The sequence below is a fragment of the Haemaphysalis longicornis genome, unplaced genomic scaffold (genome assembly GCF_048455015.1).
Source record: "Haemaphysalis longicornis isolate Haplotype H1 unplaced genomic scaffold, Haemaphysalis longicornis Haplotype H1 scaffold_2, whole genome shotgun sequence".
Lineage (NCBI taxonomy): Eukaryota > Metazoa > Arthropoda > Arachnida > Ixodida > Ixodidae > Haemaphysalis > Haemaphysalis longicornis.
The window spans coordinates 152,985,252-153,005,345 of record NW_027526295.1 but is presented as its reverse complement, the minus strand read 5'-3'; the positions used below and the strand labels follow the sequence as shown (position 1 = coordinate 153,005,345).

Sequence of the window (20,094 nt, the reverse complement as noted above, 5' to 3'; positions counted from 1 at the left end):
CTTGGCGAGAGCGAGAGCACCGCCGCCGCCGACGACGACAATCCGGTTTTCTTTCGCCGGCCCGACGACTCCCACACTCATAATCTGGTTCCACGTAAGATCCACTTAGTAACTGGAACTTTTTTGCAAAAAAGTTCCAGTTATATAATTGGAACCGTGTTCCACATATCCTGAAAATTAAGTGGAACAGTGCACTACATATTTTTGCGACTAAATTATGTGGATCGGTGTTCCAAATAAAAGTATGCGGATCACTGTTCCAAATAAAAGGGTAGTTTAAGTTACTGGAACATTGATCCATGTAAAATGATTATGGAATTTATCCGGTGCGCCGTTCCAGGTACCTTCAGACCAGCTGTTTATATAAAACGGTGTTCCTATAGGCATTGGGAAGCTGTCCTGGGACTCCACTTTTCCAATATTTCTGCTTTCCTGTCGGTATACACCGAGGTCATATGCCAGGCTGGCGGATGCATTGGTATCAGCAGGAAACCGCAAGCACCATTTTAACACAGCCTTGATATATGACCCGCAGTGATACCAACAATTGGAAAGCAGAAACCACCGCAGCAGTGTGGTCCCTGACAGTTCCCAACAGTTGCCTATCGGAGCACAGTTCTATATAAAAGTTGGTCTGAGGCACCTAGAGCGGCACACCCTCTTTGGCTTCACCCGCAGAATCCTGTGCTGGGTTTCAGCTGCATATAAAAGAAACAATATACTTGCATTAAAATACGCACGAAACAAACTATTATGACTCATACACTGCTTTTCAACATACTATACAACTTTATTGGGTGTTAGTATTCATACATTTCAGATTTTAATAGCTGTCTATTTTAAATTGCACAGAAAATGACCAACGTACAAGGAATAAATACCATAACGATAACACTAGGCTCCAGGTGGCATTTTCACATATTCACTTTTACTCAAAAACATGGTTAATAAAGACGGTATAAGGGTCGACTGCTTCATAAATAAATAGACGTGTGCGTCTACAACGGCACTGACACAGACATTATACAACAGTGAGCATCAAATATGCTGTCTTATCAGATAAACCAAGGTAATTCAAAGGCGGAATTACTCATTGCGCTTGCCATACTGTGTTTACGCATAACTGTTTGGGAAAATGCAGTTTGCTATTAAATTGTAGGGAAAGGCCTAAAAACAAGCCATACACGGTTGTATTATCAGAAACCTACAACAGTGCAGTGCAAGAGTTTAGGAAAACAACGCTCGAGCCAAGATTAACGATAAAACATTTTGACACGAGAGGTCACATGCGGCAGTATGCCACAATTAAAACATGATTATTAAAGATAGTAGTTTCCGGACACCAGACGTAAGTGTAACATCAAGCTATTTGTAGGCAAAATAGCCTTTATGAGCGTCCTGAAAAGGCCTTTGACTTAAGGCACGTTACTTGACCAAACAATTTGTAGTTCAAAATAATTCATCCCCGAAAATCTCGTGAAAGCCAGCGTGAATATTATATAATTTTGCAAACCAGGTAGCTGGAAGCATGTTACACTTAATAAAATTTAACAAGCAGACTAATTATATACGTCATCAATTCAAGCAGGAACAAGTCAGACATTCTTAATAAGCAAACAAGCCAGCGTTGAATCATACAGGGACCAACCAGTTTTACAAAGCAGACTTGAAAGCATTTTTTCTAGCCTCAACGTTTTACCTTAGGTAAAATTCACAGTTGCGTGCTATAAAAACCCTCCCGTCTTGCTGTCAGTGTAATTGTGACCAAATCCCTGCTTCCGCCAAGCAATAAATGCAACTTTTTTCAAAGGAGAAGACTTGTTGAAGCCAAATAAGCACATTTTAAATTCTTCTACGGCATGGGTGTCAGCTCACTTACAGTACTAAAATTTATCAATGAAGGCGCAAGCTATCTGCGTAAATAAGCACTGTCACTTTTGCATCAGCAGCAGCACTGCCACGAAAAAAAATCTCATGCGCTACAATTGAATAATAGGACGTTACAATGCGGTGCCATGAACTACATTAACACCCACTATAGATTCAAAGACAGCCTGCGCATTGTGTCAATGATGAAAAATAAGGCACGACTTCAGTGTTCAGTTGACATGAAACTTGCATGTGCCAGTAACTTAAACCTCTTCATCTGATTTCACCCCCTTCATGCCTTTCATCTGACCTCCTTCATGCCTCTCAAGAGATACTTTAACCTCTACCAATAATTTAAAATCCCAAGTAGAGCTGAACACTTCAAGTATTTCAACAAAGACTCCAACTTAAATGACACCAGGCCACTGTCGAATTTCTCATGCTTTCCAAGAACTCCCTGCAAAAGTCCCAAGAACTCTTCAAAGGCACACAACCATAAGAACATGATGAAAAAGATGACATATGCGGCGAAGAGGATGACCACATCCTGAAGTGACAATGCAGGCGGCGAATCCGTGATGTGTTTCTTGCGGGCAATATTGATGCCGCCAGTCCCTTCTCTCAGAATAACCGGGCCTCGAGAAGACTTACTGCTCACCTCATGTACCTTCAAGGAAACAAGAATATTTTGTTACATGGTTGCTTTAAATGAGTGAGTTGCTTAGGCCCTTTCATAACACAGTAATTGATTTAAAATCAGTGATTTCTTGCGTTTTTTTCTGGGAGTGCTGCTAAAGGTGAAAGTGCGCTAAACAATATCACCACAGACAATCAATGAAATTGCCCTGATTCTGGAAAGTATCCCACCTTGCTGCCTCGGTATCCTGAATATAAGGTTTTTTTATCCTTGAGAGGTTTCGTTTATTAAATAAATCAAATAATAATTACTATAATCACCTTTCGGCATTATATTTTACACACCTTCTCTCTGCAAAAAATGTTCTCTGTACTGTATAATGTGCTCCCTAGAATGCTGTAGTCATGCTGGCTTAATATAACTTACAGCTAAACGATGTTTCTACCGCAAAGAAATAAATGGCCAGTCATAGGAAATCATAAATATCGCACTGTGGCAGAAATTTTGGTTAGTTCCACCTAAAATATTTCCCTCTCGATATGTCTTACCTCCATGGTGCGTAGTGGTATGAGGCAGAAGTTGAGCTGACTCATGCTGAACTAGGCTGTTGCACAATTTTCTCATAAATCACAACTATAGCACATTTTCTTGCAGACGACACTTTCTGTGCTCTAAACAATTGCCTTAAAAAATTACCCCTTATTTAACCACCTGTCAAAATCCAATGCAAGCATTACTCATGCTACGGCTGTATTTGGGAGTATTATTGGTGCTACGGGCGTATTAAAAGCGGGAAATTGAAATCGTCAGTTACCACCGTATTGTTGTAGCAGCAACCACGTTGGGCGTGTCCGTGGTGCTGGCAAATCACAGCAACAACTCTCAAGTTGTAAAAGCTAAATATTTACAAAACTTAAATACAAAATAGAGTTTTTTTTTGGCCACTGTTGGAGCATCCGTAATAGGCGGAATGTGAACACAATGGCCAATATTGGCGTTCACGATAACTTGTTAACAGTGAGATTTAATTGAGTCCCGCAAAAACAAAATTCCAGCTTACCCGACCAAAATTATGACCCGGGTGTTTCTGCCAGGGACGTCTCAAAGTGCACTTCCAGGAAAGTTTCGCTAACGGGTTCCGAAAAGCTCCTACTGTCACCTTGAGCCACAGGCCAAGCTGTCACTGAAAAGAAGTTCAAGTTTCAAACCATTAGTTACAAAGAAACTACCTAAAAACACGCCATGACAGACCCAAAAATGGCAGTGCGTACTTACTTGTAGAATGCAATGATTTCATCCCGTGCAAGAGCTTTAATTTGTTGCCTTCTGATGATACACTTCCAAGAAGGCGTCCAAATACAATTAAAATGGCCATATGCATTCCTTGACCAGCTGTTTTAGGTCTATCTTCACCCTATTGCCTAGAAAATAAACAGTACAAAAATATCAGAGAATAAATTTGTGCCTTGCTTTACCCAGGGAGCACGAGAAAATATTGAACAATGTCTGATTCGTTCCACGAAAGTCGAATGTCTTTTTTACAGCGGAAGCCCTGGTAATCTTTTCTTGCTAAACAATTTGAGATATAAAAATGTACCAGTCTATGCGAACTGGTGAATATCTGCACAATATGCACGACTCAAAAGGTACTCTTTTGTGGCTTATGAGCTCCACAGGGCATTCATAATCCGCCGCACTCTCCCCGACGACCCTTCAGCATGCCGAAGATGTCTTCAGCCAGTAAATGCCACAGCCATGACTTCGAAGGAGCATGTAAAGAATGGAAATAATTTGTTTTCATTTTTTTTTTGCAGAGAAACAAAAACATTTGTCACAACCTATAAGTGGAGGGCCAAATGTCTCCACAGTCAGCCACAGACTCTTTCTGAACAGGTCATAGAGTATGAATACAGAATGTAGCAATCTGCTTTTGCAGTATAATTTCTACGTTCAAAGGAGAACAAAAATGGATTAATGTTTGGTGCACATCATGATTCAACAACTTTGCACCTGAGCGTTTCGAAAATTATTCCAACTCTCTAGCTGCCACTGACATTGATAGCATAAAATTGCAGGAATGAATTATTTTGAAACTTACTTTGTGACGTTAAAACTTCTAATAGTCCACACGTGAGCTTTGTGGGTAATTATTCAGAGGTCTCAGGTTACCACTGACATTGACAGCATAGAAACGGCTCCACACTTTCTGCGTGTTTCCACCTGACTTCCCCTCCACAAAAGGAACGTTTTGTTATTACGCTGCTGCTCAGACAACCACTTTCCCTTGCATTTCACTACACGTCAGGGAGCCAACTAAAGTTGACTAGTGTAAATAGACCATCTGAATTCATCGAAGGCATTGGAAGAAACGGGGAACAACTACACACACAGCACAGATAAACGTAAGCAGTGCTGCCGCCAACGTCTTGAACGCACATCAACATTAGGCGGAATAGCGTGATTAGCACAGTAAATGTATGGCTCTCAGAAGACCAACACAACGCAATTAACACGGAAGTTTGAAAATACCGATAAGGCTAAAGACAGACGCTCCGACAAACAAGCCGTGCAGTCTGTGCGCGCGAGACAATAGCGTGCGACTAACTCGAGAAGATTCAGCACTGCTGACAGGTACAGCAACCGTCAATATACAACTAAGCAACACCACACCATAAGGGGACATGCAGACTCGAGAAATGCGCGCACCAGCAACTTTCTAAATAGCACTAGTTAACGTATGCAGTCAAACGTTTCTCGCATCGAACAGGCAGCGGAGCGGCACGTTTATCGGACGCAGTGATGAACAAGTCAATGAACAACAACCGTTACCAGAACATAAATAAGCAGCACTGACCTTTTTTGCGCCTCCCGGCAAAACTTCACTTCGTCGAACAGTAAATACAGCCGGAGGACATGAAGAAATCCGCAGTTTCACGCCACAACCAAACTGGTAACCGTTCCCGCCAGTCTGACCGACAGTTCATTTAGTACATCAGGCGTATAACGCGAGCAATAAAGAACACCGCTATAGAAGGCCACTGGTGGCGCTGCATGCGGACGAACAAAAACTAGCTTGCAGAAACGTTGAGACGTAGGGGCGCTGCTGTCGTTAAAAGTGTTCACGCAGTCCCGTTTTTCCCTCATCGTCGTTGTACCCGTTGCCGTCCCACTATACCATGCATCAACGCAAGCGGCGCTGCCTTGCGGCTGTCAACGCATGCGCACGGCATGCCGCACTGAAGTGGCGGTCGTTTCGTAATGGTTTCGGCCAACTTTTTCTTCCTCCGTGCCTTTGGGTGATGCACGCCGTGGCCAGTGACCAGTCCGCGGAAGAGATCACAAGCTCGGCACCCGTGATCGCTTATATTTGCTTCGGAAAATGGGAGTAGGCCTCTAAGCGGACGTCTACGCGGCTCTGAGGCTGGAACAAAGAACTCAGATATTAGCCAATTTAACACGTTAGTTGGGCTAAAGTTGTTTCTCGCCGGGCGCCGTGAGCGCGTGCGGTATGTGTGCATAAACTTCGATGACAGCTTTATTTCGTTCTTTGCAGTGAAAACAAAACGACGCTTCTTTATTGATTGCGTTCTCTTGACAACAAGTCTTTCCAATACCAAAAATATATACTGCGACGCTCTTTGATATCCACGTTATAGAAAACTACTTCCGTATAGTGAATCCAGTGTGATTACTCGCTAATAAGCGAGTAATAATACACCTTCCCGTTTTCCAGCAGTTTCTCTTCATGAACACCAATAGTGCAGGAAAAGAGCAACGGGGGGATCAGGAGGAGAAGGCAGGTCATTCGGTGAACTTGAATTACTATGGCAAGTAACAACATTAGGGTAACACTGCGAATTCTCGCGATACTGCAATGCATAATTTGAAATAAGAATGACATTTCAGTATAAATATACAGAATGTAAGGCAGATGCCGCGGGGTAGATTTAGTTCTCCGGGTTCTGTGTCGTTCTCCTCCTGCAAAGAGGCTTTCGTTTTTGCTTGTGACAATTAATAGCCGGGACGAGACAAAATACAAAAAAAAAACTTCTTAGCATATAATTGCATGCGTAGCATGATGTGTGCGGTGTAAAATGTGACGCAGTCGGTTACCATTATGCATGTACCCCATCACAACATAAGTAACGTGGACTAAGTACCATTGAGCGCGTACTACACCACAGCGAGAGGATGACTGAGTGTTGAACAAAAACTGCCGTTTCTGCGAAACTTTGTAAACCAAATGCATACAATGTAATGGCCTCAATAAGTATTTCGTAATGAAGATGTTCACAAAAGCACCACGAATTCTTCAGCGCTATAGCAGCTATGGCTTTGCCCGAATGGCAGACGGGGAAAGGGAAGACGTTTAGTCCTCAAATTGAAGTCACTGGTGATTTTGTATACTTGACGCCCCAAATTAGAAAAATACGATGTTCACGAAAGTGGTTTGGGTGCCGCAGAACACCTGGAAATGTGTTCCTGCAATTTCTTCTTTTGCCTAAGATATCCTCCTCTCGACATTTTTAATGCTTTGTACGGCGTTGACAAAAAAGTGGGATTTCGTTTTCTGTCAAAGGACATCACTAAAACTACAGCTTAGCCGTATTATGAACGTTAACTGCTGCAAGGCAGTTTCATAGATGTCGGCGAAGTTCATTAAATTTTATGTGCGGTGTTCGCGTGTATATTAAACGCGCACGTGCATCTTGGGTCAAGAAGCACCTAATATATATGGTTCATTGTTCCAGTTGATGCATGAAAGAGAGCATACTTCACTGCCATGCACGATTTATGTGGAACAAGACACGAGCAAAAAATATACAAACGCACTCTCCCCAACCGTTTACTGGGACATAAGTGGAACAGTAACTGGAACCGCCGACATCGCATGACCCCATTTCTTCGGTTCCAGATAAAAACCACGAACATAAAGAAAACAAGCTGACGGTTCCAGATAAGATCCACCTATATGCTTCGTTCCAGTTATTCTTTCGTTTGGATCCACATAAAATATATGGATCACCCTTGTTAACTGGAACTTATATGGAACCAGATTAAGAGTGCACACTTGTTACTTTTTCGCTCGGGCGGTGGTCGCGCCCGCGCTGATCGTGCGTGTACACAAGAGAGCGGAGTCGTCGTCGTTCTTATTATTCGGCTCGTTCTTGCGTCGCATTGTGTGCGGCGGCAGGGGAGCCACCGTTGACGATTGCGGAGGCGCGCACGCCGAGCCCCGACAACGGTAGTAGACAAACAAAGGAAACGGGGCAGAGAAGTCTAATGGGTGTGTCGTTGAACGCTAATGACTACAGAGCGTTCTGTGTGCATTCAGGAACAGCGATCTATGTACACCCCGAAAAAAAAAAAAAAAGAGATGCTGACAGCATCTATTCCACAGATGAGCAAAAAAGAGACAGCGAAATCTCAAACGTCCTGAGATCTTGCAACTAAGCAAAACTAACAAAATCCACCAATGTAGTATTTTTTTTTTTTTCTTCAAATCAACGCCATTTTTGTTTATGTTGCAGTCAGGAAGGTGAAGCGTATGCTGGCTTCATGCGACAAACGATTTCCGCCTCCGGATGTTGCCAGTTTAGAATGAGATGCATTGTCTCACACATGCTATGGCGATCCGTCGTTTTCCTAGTTGGAGGTTTAACCTTGCGTAATCTTTCGCGCTTACCAAGTTGATCACCTTTATTCACGATTGTTCCACTTATCGCTATGCATGCATGAACGGCGCACTATCAGTTTGGCAGTGATGGTGATGCTCACAACAACACGGGGAAGATGGATCACCGGACCTCTTCATCACTTAATTTTCAGTTGTAATATCACGCAGTAATTTGAATGTGCACTAAATAATGTGAGACTGGTGGCACATGTAGTTTGCCTCGGTTTGTCCTTGTGTTCCAAATGGAAATACTTAGAGAGCACAGTAAGATACAACTAATAATTAAGGAGAGCAACAGGCTCTGAGAAAGCTTCGCTTGGAAGTTGGAACGACATTTGACTATAAAACAATGGGAACAAAACGCGAGTTACTATTTATCTGTGCAATGAAACTGCTTCCTATCTGGGTGCCGACCCCCAGATCGAGAACCTAACGGTCTATGACAATTTGCAATTCACGCCATCTGAGACGGGACGTTAAATAGCGTGATTGGATTGGATTGGAGTAAATTTATTTGTGCCTGCAAATCGGCGTTCTTGTGCGCCGTGACGCGGGCCCGGCGTCGTCCTAGGGGTTAGCCGTTATTCGGTCCGAGCCACCCGCTCGCCGTTGACGGCTCGCGAGTCTCGTGCCTTTCGAGATCCCTCAGGACCTGCTGGACGGCCCAGAATTGATGTTCGCGGTCGTAGCTCTTCGCGGCTTCTTCCAGCCGCGGCGGGATGGTTCTCGATGCCGATTCCTCCGGTTGTTTTGAGCAGAAATAGCGTGAAAGTCACACAGTGCAACCATTCCTAAACCTTCTCTCAAACCTGTTGTACGAAGTAGTACGACCCACTTTATACTGACATTTTTTAAGTGCGAATGCACTTTATAAGCGACCCTGAATTCCGGTGACCGCCGTCCGTCCACATAGCAACAGCTGCGGGTGCGCGCGCTCCTCGTCTTCCTTGGCAACGGGGGGAGATGGGCGCGCGCTGCCTGGCCGCTGACATGGCACATACCCACGTGGGGGATTGGCCAGGAATCGGGCGTGAGAAGGGCTAATGCACCCGCTTAAAGGAGTACTGACACGAAATTTCAAAGCTGAGATCCGCTCTAGCAATCAAGTACAACGACAACACAAATAGGTGTCTGTGAATAAATGCATCTTTCTTTCTTTGTAGTTGTGTGTGTGTGTGTGATCTCTCTTTCGCGAACATTACCGAACCGCGCAAATTCAACTCGTGCATTCGCACTTTCACATTCTTCCCCTCGGAGAAATGCGGGGAAATTTTTTTTTTTTCTGGCCACCTTACACGAGTTTGGGGAAATCATTGTGGGTGAGCGTTCCACAAAATCATTGGGTTGGGTTTTCGTGTTGCCGTTAGTTACTACATTGCCGGCTTTATAGCTCTGTTTCATATAGACGCTGAGGGGCCTTTGAATCGCCGCAGCGATCTACCCGAGACCATTGAGAATAAACGGTCTCGGGAGACCACTGCGGTGATTATGTCATTCATTACGTGAGCCCGAGGCTGCATCATTAAGTTGGTCACCGTTTTTAGAAGCGTGCAGGCGATCATGTGTTTTTTTTTTTTCTCTCCTACGTTGTCTCCCTATATAAATCAGTGACGATTTTCGCAACTTTTTATGGAGACTACATGCGCACCGACGAGACGCTGAGTTATCCCGGTTTGCTGAAGCAAACTAAATAGTCTTAACGCATTCCGCCCGCCTACATTTGTGCCAGTAATGACCATTGAAAGCGTCACCCGTACTGACGTTTCGCCAATGTCCATATGCAAGCCTTATCAAATGTACAATGCACGCCACTGAGAAGTATTCCGGGCGCGCCAGGATGTGCGGGTGTGCCGGAACTGTATTCGACTGCGGCATACGAGCCACGCTTGTCATCGCACGCTTGCCTCCCACCCGAACACCCCAGAGATAATAATGTCTGCGAACTACTGCCCCCCCCCCCCCAACCCCCTCCGTTTGTCCCATCAATTTTTCTCCCAGGTCTACCACTAGCTGTTCATGCCATGCTAACCACTTTTCAATTATCTTTAACCGAGGAAGGTACACTTGCACGACCATCTAGTAACAACGACGAGTGCAATTGAAAGGCATTGTTGCCGCGGTAGTGTCACTTCAAATGTATGCTTTTTTTTTCTTGCGCTTTTCCGTCTCTCCTCCATGGGAGGATCCCCCGTGAGTACAAAGGACGTGCCCTGTGCCAAAGGATGCCGCTCTGCCACACGGGTACACATAACTTCCCGTGCGCCCGAGCCGTCCGCTCCTCGTGGCGTTAAAGGGAGGTGCCGCCACTATTCAGGCCGTACACTCAACTAAACTGCCGCGACGACGGCTATCGCTGCTGGAGCAGTAACCACGCACGCTGTCGCACCCAGCAGCAGCGGAGCGTGGGCGTGTGGACCCGCAAGAGGACTTCGAAGCAACGCACCTTTTGTCAAGACGAAGTGTTTGCGCTTTCGCTTTCGTCCACGGCGTCTGTGTGTTGAGTAGCGGTGAGGGCGCGGTGAAAAATGCGTAAAAAAGGGCGGCCCAGCGAGGAAGCGAAGTCTTGCGCGTGCCTGACTGTTTGTCACCCCTCGTTTTCTGTTGGCTCAGTTGGAGTGTTGACAAAGACCACTTGCCATGCCTGGCACACGACTCTTCGCCAGCTTCTGTCTGTACGCTCTAGAGGAAAGCCGGAACGTTGCTTGAATCACGGTGGTGAAGAAAGAACACAGGAAGCGGGATGCTGCAGCAATGCTAATTTCGCGAGTCATCTGCACAAGCGAGAGGAAAGACAGAGGTATTTTTAGCTGTCCCCACAAGCGACTCCCATTAGTCAGCGTGTCAAATGTTAAATCGCATTCAAATGCATGTAGTTATGCTTCCGGAGTGCGTCCAAGAGGCGCCAAGAACAACAGTTTCTCCTGACGGCAGCCAGGAAAAGAAGCAAACAACGACGAAAGCAGTCAGCCTATAGAGACGTTCCAGAGTTGACGCCCAAGCCTCTCTGGCATTCATCTGGTTAATGGTGCAACCGAGTGAACGATCTATTGGCACATAAAAGGATGATTGATTGATTGATTGATTGATTGATTGATTGATTGATTGATTGATTGATTGATTGATTGATTGATTGATTGATTGATTGATTGATTGATTGATTGATTGATTGATTGATTGATTGATTGATTGATTGATTGATTATTTAATGACCATGTTTCTTTGCGGCTCAGCGAACGCGAAAGCGTAAGGAGTAGCCACCGAGGAAACACAGCTGATATGACAATAAGGTAGCGCGGCGTCCACTGGCGCAGTCAACCAGCCGCCCAGCTCAGGTCTGTCTGCAGCGACTACCGCGAAACGCACTCCCTCGGTCTTTGCCCCTACAATACAAAACAATTCAGTGCCCTTCCCCTCTGTGAAGAAGGATGACCAGCGAAGCTGGGCGCAGTGCGAGGAGTACAGGAAACAAAACTCGTTTGTTTTTAAATGGCCGTTGGGCGTACTTACTAGCAAATGCTGAATAAAACTTGGAAGGACTAGAGTTTTATTCTAGCGGGCAAGCATGGGGCTGTCCGCTTCCCCGCCGTAACCCGTGTATCGACAGCAGATGGTAATTTTGTAACGTTTACAACTTCGCTGGGAACTTCGTAGATGTTAAAAGTAAATAAAACTCTGCGTGAAGTTGCAGACGTGTTAGAGACAACTTATTATATAATTTTTGTCGGGATAGCTTCGATTAAACAAGAGTTACAGCCGTTTGCGCTAACCATACTCCCTGAGCAAACGGCCATGTATTGACAGCAGACGGGAATTTTGCAACATTTCCAACTTCCGCGTGAACTGACTATTACTACAAGTAAATTAAACTCGCCGTAATGACAGAGCCGTCCCAGCGGCCAATTTCAGTATGATTTTTTTTCGAGACACCTACATTAGTTTGAAAGCTGCACATCATTCACCAAAAAGTTGGCTTTGCCACAAGGTTAAAAAAGTTCTTGTCAACGCGCCTCAGTCCACGTACGCAAAATTTTTCATAAACTGGATAGTGGCGGCTTCGCCTCAAAGAATCGCCAACTATTACGACATCCCCTAATACGATGTTCGAGCACAGTCGTTAAGGTGTTCTAATTTTTTTATATAAAATGGAAAATTATTTGAGAGAGAGATTCATCTATGCAGTTACAGGCTACTATTTCTTTACTATGTATCAAAAAAAACGACAGAGCAGATGGATGATGAGTGAGCGCAATTGGCACCTTCATTTTTACACTTCTTTTTCCTTTCCCTTTTCCTCGAACCGCAACACCACATCTTTTCTGCGGACGACGGCGCCAGTGGGAAACCAGCAGAGTCGCGTTACACTGGCGCCACCTCTTAGCCGTCCGCAGACAGACTTCGGATCATGCGGAGTGGTGCAACGCTTATAGGAGTGGTGCAACGGAGTGGTGCAACGTTTTAGTGTTGTTGTTATAGTACACTACTCTCTTCCTCAGATTCCCTTTTCATGCTTCCGCTGAACCTTTCACCCCAGTGCCCAAAAGTTGTGCACTGGGTGTTTGAGAAACCGAGGCGCGGGTCGCGGGACGTAAGTGATGTCTTTGATAGTGTATCTTACAATGATGGTGATAGTAGGAGGCAGCTGCCAAGCGACCTCTTCTTCCTCTTTAACTTTAACACTGGGTTTCCACCGACGGCGACACCGTCGCCGCTCAACTGCGTGAACAGGAACTTAAAAGTCGCGATCTAAAAGGGTGGCATTTGTAACTGCACATACACGTATATCTTTAGCTCAACATTATCGCCTTCAGACGCATATCTTACCACCGCCCCACCCTGACCTATCCAGGGAACAACAAACTACCATACGGCTCATACGTAAACACGAATCGCTACGATGCTGAGTGTAAATTTTTTCAGAAGTGGGTGCACTAGTCACATAATCAGGGTGCGCAAATTTAGCCCTGAGCACCCTCCTCTCTTGCCATCAACTAACCAACAAGAGCAATGGGAGATGGCACTGTCCAGCCCCTCTCTGCCTACCCAGCTGGAGCTGGTGGGCAGAGCACAGGCGGCGCGGACTGTATATGGGATCCACCAGTGAAAAAGGGACTGCTCCCCTGGGCCGCCCACTGGGCCGATTTGAATGCTCAATAAACGTATTTACTCCTCCTCTTCCCCAACCTCCTCTCTTAAATTTACTCCATTATTTCACAGGATTAAGACACCTAAACAGGGGCGCTCAAGTTATGCGTTAGGGATCGTCCGATTTAATAAAAGCCGCAAGAGCGTTTATATTTTCATACCAGACAGGTTATATAACCACGTAAAAAAGGCTTCCCGCCGTGACACCGACTTTAAGCCGGCTCAGTGTACAAACGTCAAGCTGACTTCGTAAATTTCGCTTTTCCACAGAGCGCTAGTTTATTGCGTTGATGCCTAACGACAGAAAATGAGACGGGTCAGAAAGCCCTGGTGAGCAATGCGTAAATGTGACGCCTGCGGCCAGAAAGCTCGTGTGCTATCCAAGTTTGCCTAAAATGGAAAAATATACAGCTTATTTAAAGTGTTTGTACGTTGCCTTGAACCCTTCCTTTTACTGCAATTCCATTCCATGGTTGTTATTTGGTTCATCGAAAAGAACAACCACTTGTATGGTTGTTATTGTTCCTTTTGATCTTTCGACGAGCCGCACGAACTTATGTTCCCAGCTTGTTGGTATTGTAATGTCAAATACATCTGTGCTGAGATTATTTTATTTTTGTTGTGACATCGTGGATGATGAGCATGATAAACTCAAAGAAAGTAAATGCTTACACTAGTGAAATTGTTCGTGCCGCTATTGTTACAGTTGTTCAAAGTGTTTTTATTTTAAAAAATACTTCTCGAGCGGTTCTCATCAAGGAGGGTGGTATATAAGTGAACTGCGTGGAGGAAACAAAGTTGTGAAATACGCGACGCAAGTCAGGCCGGCCTGGCATGATTTTACCACGCCCAGATGAAACCAATATCGCCACTAACTGAAATTCTGGCGCTTTTTTTACAGCGGAGCTGTCATAGGCTATGTTTTGGCTAAAGCTGCGTGCGTCGACGAAAAGTGTGTCGACAAGTTTGACGGCAAAGCCAACTTTCACGTGAAAGCTCTGTAGTTCTCAATGGAATGTACTCGTCTTGGAAATAATTATCCTGAAATTATACATACCGTCAGTCCGGGCTACAGCCTTATTGATGGGCTAGCCTGACTTACCCCCATGTTTTCATTCTTTCTTCTCTTTTTCACACTCTTCTATATCATTTAATTCTTCTCTCCTCCCCTTGCCCTGTACTAGGCTTATTGCAAATGAGCTCTCTGCCGAGTTTAATAATATCCCCAGTGCGCTTCCTTTCGTTTTCCTTTCCTTCGAACCACCGCCACTATTAGTACTGAAATCACACCGAAAGACGGCTGTGCCTTGCGGCAAAGCCAAATTTATCGTGAATGCTCAGCAGAAAGAGGGTGCATCTCTTGTTTAATCAAAGCTTCCCCAACAAAAACTACGTGACGATTCACCGCTAAGACGACTCTATTATCACGTCTGGTTTTATCTACTCGTCACGATTAGTTATTTTACAGTGGAGTTGTCAACGTGGCATAATTCCCGTTTGCTGTCAATAAATGGCCATCTACGGAGAGAAACTGGTTACAGGAAACACCTGTAACTCTTGTTTTATTCGTAATATTCCCCAACGCATTGTATAAAAATTACCCGCTAAGACGACTTAAGCATTACGCCGGGTTTAATCTACCTGTCATGATTAGTTGGTTCAGAGTGAAATTGTAAACGTTACAGAATTCCCGCCTGTGGTCAATGCGTCGCCATCTGCGGCAGGAATGTGGTTACAGAAAATGGCTGTAACTCTCGTTTTATCGAAACTATCGCAAAAGTTTCAAATCCATTCCGTCTAACGACTACGATTGCTGAAACGCGAAGCTTTCTGGCGTGCGAAAATCAAATGGCGAAGTGACAAGGTCAAGGCGCTGAAATGAAAGTCAAAGCGTCAACGGTAGAAGTGCATACCGCCTGAGAGTTTAAGTCCAAACGGCAACGATCGAAGTCCAAACTGCCTGCGAGCCAAAGTGCAAACCCAGCGACAGCAAACGAATACCTCAAGAGAAAGTTGGGCGCCCCCTACGAAGTAATCGTCGTTGTTACAGACCATCGTCGTCGTTAGACGGGCGGAATTTGAACTTTGTTTGGAGAGAGAATGGCCTAAGGTGTAGTGTGTGGTGTTGTATAAATGAAGAGCCGGCAAGCATTAAACGACTGCTTCGGCCAAGCCTGAATGGCGCCAATAAAAGGAAGAAATGCCCAAATGGCGCAATCGGATCGATGTCGGATTCACAACTCGAGGGACCCAGGTTCGATTCCCACCACCGGAAGCCCCTTTTTTTTTTCCACGGTCATCATCATCATCATCGTCGTCGTCATCGTCGTCGTCGTCGTCATCCTAATGTTCCCTCCAACTGTGTAAAGTTGGCTTTCCTGCAGTGCGCTTTCGAATCTGGGAGATATCGTTGGAGTTCTAATAACCCCTCTTAACCAGCCGTTACTCCTGTATCTCATGGTGGAATCTCTGGAAATTCCAAAATCGTATCAGGCATTTGCGTGAATAATTTTTGAGCGCAAAAATAAATTTGGTAATTTTACTGGCATAGAAGGTATTGTAGGAGCTTTAGCCGCACCCTTCAATTTAATGTTACACAATTAGTCTCGTTAGGCGCGAAATTTCTAAAAAAAATTATGAGCTGTATTTTGCGACATTTTGTATGAGACACAACAATCAGGTCCCTATTTTTGAGCGCCTAAAGCATATAAAGAGATCTGGGAAAAAGTGTTTAGGCCTTAGGTCCACCCATGTCCTTAAGTGAAATTTCGAAAAATCCCGCCCTAATGAGCATCCACGGCTGAGAAAGAATATGTTCTCCAAAAATTAAGTAACTGGGCCAGTGCTTGGGCTATGATGAATAACTCAGTTAATCAGTCAGTCAGCCAGTCAGTCATTTGTCGTTTTATGTATGTATGTATGTATGTATGTATGTATGTATGTATGTATGTATGTATGTATGTATGTATGTATGCACGTGTGTATGTATCTATGTACGAACGTATGTATGTATGTATCTATGTATGTATGTATGTATGTATGTATGTATGTATGTATGCACGTATGTATGTATCTATGTACGAACGTATGTATGTATCTATGTATGAACGTATGAACGTATGTATGTATGTATGTATGTATGTATGTATGTATGTATGTATGTATGTATGTATGTATGTATGTATGTATGTATGTATGTATGTATGTATGTGTTTGTGTGTGTGAGAGAGAAAGAGAAAGACGGATGGAAATGAAATCAAAAGGCTGAATGCGTGACATCGAAGGCGATATTATTCATGGAAGCGCCCTCCTTTTTTAGAATGAAAGAGCTTTCCTTTGTAAAGACAGGGATTTTCGTTTTCCGCAAGGAAACAGAATTCGCTGGCCGAGAAGAAATCGGGGAGACGGACACGAGAAACGCCGGGGCGAAGGGGCGGACTGACTTCCGTGAAGGCGCCGCGGTCACTGAAGCCGCGTGCAATAGCGCCGCGGCATGAAATAGGCGCGTGAAAGCCGAAATTTGCGTGACCGCGTGCGCGGAGTCACGCGCTGACGGAGACGCGCTGTGGCCAGGAAGTGCTGATGGCAGTCTTTCTGACGTGCGTGCGCATCGGGAAAACACGGCGTGCAGTGATTCTCATCCTGCTGCGGGCAGCGGTCCAAAAATTCGACGGACGACCCCGAGCTACGCCCTCGGGCGTGCAAACATGGTGGTTTGGTCAGCACAATTGCTACTGCTTCTTATTCTTTCTCTTCCGCGTACACTTACAACCGGTGAAACCAATCCTCCCGGAGGGGCTAGAAACTTCCTACAGTCGCGTACACTGAGCCCTGGCATCGCCACCCCTTTCAACATTACGAAAGCTACCTTAACTGACACGCGAGGAGTGAAACCTGAACACTTAGCCTCCATTATGACGTGGTGATAATCAGGGGAAGATTTTGCGTCATTCATGTTTATAATTATTTATGATATTTAATGAGTGCACAGGTAATGAAATTGCTTTATTCGAAATATGGCTTTACTCGAAGTGGCCGTGGTCCCCACTACAGTACACATAGAGGAAATCCTTCTCACTTATAACTTGTTCGTTTTCGGGTTTTATATTTTTTCACCATCAGGTGGTAAAAATCGGGTGCTATTTTTCTAACTGATCATCGGGTAGAAATCGGGTGCTTTTGTAAATCCTTTCCGATGTTAGGGTTTTTTCGGGTTAAATCCAGAGATGCACTAAGTAATACACTCAGTATAAGAAAGTTTAAGGATCTTCTCAACTTTCACGAGCTGATATGTGTGTTTGTTTCAAGCTTTCAATCGGGAGGACGTCAAGGTTTTCTAGCAAATACTCTCCGAAATTTGGAGTTTTCCGTTAAAACTAGCGTTTGTTTCAAGCTTGTAGTCGGGGGAGATCAAAGTTTTCTAGCAAACACGCTCCGAAATTTGGAGTTTCTTCGGAAATGAAGCAGCCATGATGACAGTAAAGAGCATTGATAACCTCCAACAAATAAAACATTTTGTTCACGAAAAACTAGCTGGCCACCGATTTTTTACACATCCTTGCTTACATGCATTATTATCTTCATGCGGAACATGCCGGTCTCCATTCGATAACTATCCAATCGTTGAAGCCAGGCGAAAAAGTTCTCTCGACATCACAGTCACAGTTCCTATTAGCTAGGGGACAACAATGTCAGTGCCGCATTTGTCAGTCTGCAGTAGTGGGTGGTAAGTCATGCCAATACTCAATGAGTTCAAAAGCTGTGTTTGTGGGGCTTGCTTCCAGCAAGTGCTGGTTGAGAACGCCAGAACGTGAGCGCCTGATTATGCACATCGCTACTTTGAAAAGGCCTATTCGTGCAGAAACCGGGTTCAACCCGGTTCTCCTGAAATGTGTTCGGGATGCCAAAATGGGGTAAAATCGGGTTTTACCCGAAACGAACAGCCCTACTTATAACAAGGTATCGCTTACAACGAAATTATTTTTCTGTCCCACGTCCTCGAAAGTTCACGTGTCCGTACAACTCGCTCACTCACTCATTCACGCGCTGAGTTTTAGACGCTTATATTCCCCTTTCTTCAAGCTGTCCTTGTGAACAGAACAACGCTGTACGCTCTAACTCGCACTTTAAGAAAGAACAGGGCCCATTTCCGCGAACAACACCTAACAAAAAAAATAAAAAGTCAGAAGCGACGGCGTCAATCAACGCTCCGCACGAAGGAGCCTCATCCGCGCGAAGAAGGCTCTGACTCATTGGCCGCAGTCACAGGCCACGCATCATTTGGCCCTCGCGGAGTCACTCTGTCATTCTCCCGCTCCGTGCCAATGTTCTCCCTGCGCTCATCAGTAAGCGCGGCCAAAAAGCTGCCGGCAAAGAAGAAGGCCCCTCGGGGCCAGAGACGCACGGGCGCTGCCTCTTCGAGAGACCCCCCCCTTCTTTCGCAACCCCAGTTCGTCCCGCAGCGTAACTCCGCGTTGACATAGCCCTGACCGCTATACCGCGCCGAAGAGGCCCCTCGCTGGGCCTCGTGCGAGTAAGCACCTATGCATGCGCGAACGGACGTACACGGCGTCTTGTTTCTAATCAGGGAAGGGGAAGACTCCGAGGGCGCTTTCTTGTCGCGAAAAAATATTCCGCCTGGGTAGCGGAGATACTCTGCGGTGTTTAGCAACACCGCCGGGAAAAACATACGCTCGTCTTCCGCATGCAGCTGAAGGGGTGTTTCCCTCGGCTCGAAAAACAAAAGCAGCAATGAAAAAGCTGTTGCTGCTTGCGAAGCGTGTCATTTCGCTGTGGATGCTGTCGCGCAGGGCAGTAATGGTTGCTGCCACTCTTGGGATAGGCGCGAAGCGACACGGTGTTGCGTGCGCCGACTTCAAGGTCCACCTTTTCTCGTATTCGTCGCCTGCTATGGTGTTCGCAAGGCGTGCGGCGACTTGAGTGGCAATCGTCGTCGACGCTGGGAGACACGCCCGTCCGCGTGACAAATTGCGGGACCCATTGTGCCTTGGTGCTTGTTTAGCGTCCCTGGCCAATCAGGTTGCCTGGGACGATTTCTGTATAGTCTCCAAACCTTGTGGCGCCACTATGACAAGCATAATTGGTAGTACGGATTCCTTGTCGGTAGGTTGCCCATTTCGGTAACGCCCCGGTTCCTATTCCTTTAAAGCGTGTAGCTATATGACGGTGTCCACTGAAGACTTCGTCTTCCATTATGGTCTTTGTACGCGCAAGAAGATACGCGCAAGCTGCCGAATGTATGCTAGAGATACTCTGCAAAATATTGTCTGGCATCTTTAGTATATAAAATCATGTATGCCCATGGCTCCAAGCACAAATATTCCTATACGTACTTGACGCATTGCCATCGGAACCATCATGATGACCTTTTCACGATAGTGCATCATTTTATCATGACAGCCATCTAATTACATGTCGGCATGGATGTACCGGACAGCGAAAGAACTCACACGGCGCACACCCAACAGCCGCTGCTGTTAGTCTAGCAATGTACTCGTTGTACTGGATGTACTTCGAGCTACAGTTATCGGTTGACGTCGTAGTACCTCAAAGCGTAACGTTAGGTTTAAGCTCCGTTGCATCCCAACAGCTGCAGTAGCAATTTCACGCAGCGCACTGGATGCTACCCACCTGTAAATAATCGGCCCAATGAGCCATCCAACTCACCGTGGCATTTTACGTTGACCAGGAGAGGAAGAGGGGCAATAGGCATTGGAGCATTTCATTTTATTTTATTTTTGAAAGGCAG

The 20,094-nt window shown here is 45.3% G+C and overlaps 1 protein-coding gene across 3 annotated transcripts in view; it reads right to left on the bottom strand.

Moving 5' to 3' along the window:
- Positions 1-20,094, bottom strand: part of LOC144169343 (uncharacterized) — a 116,724-nt gene that overhangs the window by 20,155 nt on the left and 76,475 nt on the right. The window lies entirely within an intron of this gene.